This window comes from Cebus imitator, unplaced genomic scaffold (assembly GCF_001604975.1).
Source record: "Cebus imitator isolate Cc_AM_T3 unplaced genomic scaffold, Cebus_imitator-1.0 Scaffold231, whole genome shotgun sequence".
Classification (NCBI taxonomy): domain Eukaryota; kingdom Metazoa; phylum Chordata; class Mammalia; order Primates; family Cebidae; genus Cebus; species Cebus imitator.
This window is the reverse complement of record NW_016107546.1, coordinates 5261155-5264205: the sequence shown is the minus strand read 5'-3', so window position 1 is coordinate 5264205 and position 3051 is coordinate 5261155. Positions and strand designations below refer to the sequence as shown.

The window sequence follows — 3051 nt, the reverse complement described above, 5'->3', positions numbered from 1 at the left end:
AATTCTTTTTCTTAGAGATGGGTTCAGTTATTTTCCTCCTGGAAAATGCAGTTTTCTGTCAGATCTCACTACATAGTTTATTTCCCACTGAAACATGGGATACGTCATTTATTTCCAGTAAGTTTGATTGTTTTCTTATATGCATTAAAAGTGTTTTAAAGTCTTCTCTGACTTTTCTGGATGATCTCCCTTGCCAATGTTTATGTCATTACTGCCACTAACAGCCTGAAGTCAGCGGTGGAACTGCTATTTTATTTCTCACATGTCGCTAGTCCTTCTGCTTTCATAGTTACAGGAAGGGCAAGAGCTGAAGGTATGCTGACACCTACTACGTGGGTCACTGTCTTATTTCCATCTGCCAGGTTTTCTTCTACCAACTGCAAAGTTTCCACAACCTGTTCTTGCTTTTTTTGCCACTGCTTCTGATTTAACCTCCGGCGCCTTCATGACTGCACTGGTAACTCGAGGAGGAGTCAGGCCACATGGCTGCTGAGTCGGCACTGATAGTCTCATTACAGGTATACCATGGGCTCCAGGGGTAACTGCTCTCACAGCCAACGCGGTTCTGACAATGTGAGTGCTTCCTGATCCAGTCAGATTTGACTTTGTCTGCAGCTGACACAGTGCAAGCTGTGTAGCTGGGATGGTAATCATTTTGGCAGGCTGCATGGTGATTTTGTTTCCATTTTCAGTAGAAGCTGGCATCACAATAGGGCCTGAATGCCTGCCTTTGGAGAGGTGGCTGTCGTTGGACTAGTGCTGGTTATTAATGGTGCACCTGTATGAAGCGACTGAACTGCCACAGTTGAAATTTTCTGGCCCAATGATGTCATTACAACAGGTACTTGCATTGCCATGCAAACTGTTCTTGGAGCTGCTGTTGCTGATACAGATGCAGTGGTAGGTGGAAACCCGGATGAAGCATCGTGAGCAGCGGAAGTGATATTCACAACTCTAGCTACATCCTTCTGTGCTCTGGAGCAGTTGATAGGGGATGAATTTTTTCCTCCATGAACAGAGGATGCTGCTTTCAGGAGACTTTCTGCAGACAGTGACACTCGCTCTAATGATTTGTCATCCATAGCTCCTGCTGAATCGTAATTACAGATTTCGCTTTTGTCATCATCTATGACCTCTATGTTTTGGGGTATATTTTTGAACTGATATACAAGCCTCTGTCCTTCAATCTTTGCAAGAATTCAATCCCTTTGGTAGTAGAATCTCAAAGCTCACCCCATGGCTTCATCGTTCATGTCTGGTTTGTTCTTATGCTTTCCCAAAGCTTAGAGACAGCTTTGAATCCACCAGCTTGAATGTGCCTTTTTCTCTCTGAGTCCATTTAATATACCGGGGACAAGTATTTTTTATCTTGAAGTAAATCTAAAAGAAACTTCCACAAATAGATTGTGTTTCCTTTTCCTTCTCTCAGTTTCTTCTTTATCTTAACTCAGGAGATGCATTGGAAATTGGTGATTGCTGGGTCTTTGGTTTATGGCCAACTCTTTCCTTTTTCACTGATTCGTGGCTATCTTGTGATGTAGGAATAGGACAGGTATCCATTGATTCAGACTCTTCAGCTGTCTTCTCCACTAGAGTTTCTGTAATGACATCTGGCCTCATGGCAGCATGGGTACATTCTGGAATTGATTCACAAGGAGGAAAAAACAATTCTACAGGACTTCTCGAATTCCTCAATCAGGTAGGAGACTCCATATGAAACAGGGCTTCGGCAGGTTTGATTGTCTTACCTGTACAGTGTGCATTACTGCTACGAACAGATGCTTCCACCGCCCAGATAACCCAGATAAGCAGTTCTAGCTGGTTCATGGGTCCCTTGCACAGAGGTGTCACCATGTTTATCCCACGGCTGGAGCTACTGCTTCACCATGACTTATAAAGCATCCTTCTATAACGGATGCGCAAAAGCAGGCATCAGGAGCTATTGACATTTATTATCCTCATTTGTTACTATCATCAGGAAAGTTGGAAGCTGTCTTTTTTAATTCAGATAAATTGGGTCTAAATGTCCGAACCCCCTTTGCTCAAAGCTCTGCAGAAGTGAAGCATGTATTAAACAGTGTTTCTAAATGACCACTGATTTGGCATTTCCCCAATCAAAGTTTTTGTTGTTACTTATTTTTAATTATGTCACATCTATGAAACACAATTTGCCAAAAGCAAGCCCTTCAGCGACCTCTGAGCGCTGAGTTCTTACCACACAGGAGGGAGTTCTGTAATAATCGTGAGTGTTTTCCATGATCCCAGAGGTCGGCTCAGTGAAGAAGGCTCCTCTGCAGCGCGAGGGGCCCACCACTCTCGAGGCACAGACGCCACCAGAGCACATCTACACTCAAGTCTGGTGCTCTGGCCAGAAGCAGAGGCTGCCAATTGTACTGAGCTGTACTTAATTAAGTAATAGTTTTATGAGGTGGACGGCAATACCCCAGGGCCCAACTCAAGGCCACAGGATTTATTGAGCTCTAACTGCAAACTGACAGTCCCCAGCATGCACACAACAGAGCCTGTATTACGAGAAAGTTAGTGTGGGGAGAGAATTCTTTCCAGGGAAAGTGAGGTGCCCATTCTTCATTTGCTAGTAGGTTCTCTGCTCCTTGAAGCACCAGCACTTCCAACAGGAGCCTGGGTGGACACCCACAGAAGATGTGCGGAAGGAAAGATGGGGAGCCGTAACCCGAAAGCGTGCTGGAAGCTTGCCTAGTCAAGGGAAGCAGCAAGTGGCAGGCTCTAAAGAGGAAGCACCTTCACAAGGAATAACCAACAGCAGTGGAATTTCGGTGGGGACAACTGAGGACAAGACAGGTCAGGCAGGGGTGTGATAATTAAGCATGTTTCAAGAAGGAGAGGGCCAGAGCTGGTCACTTGTTCCCAGGTGTCATTGTAACTCCACCACTCCATTGGCCAAATCAGTGCCAGGAAGCAGGAATGAGTGATGCAGGCAGCAGAAGGGGCCGTTCACCCCACGATCTCCATGTCTAGCTGTTTAGCTCTGGAGAACATTATTGAACGTGGATTTTAAGACACACAAAATAC

The 3051-nt window shown here is 45.1% G+C and overlaps 1 pseudogene; it reads right to left on the bottom strand.

Moving 5' to 3' along the window:
* Nucleotides 1–251: 251 nt before the first annotated feature.
* Nucleotides 252–1854, bottom strand: LOC108281812 (annotated as a pseudogene).
* Between the last annotated feature and the right edge of the window lie 1197 nt (nucleotides 1855–3051).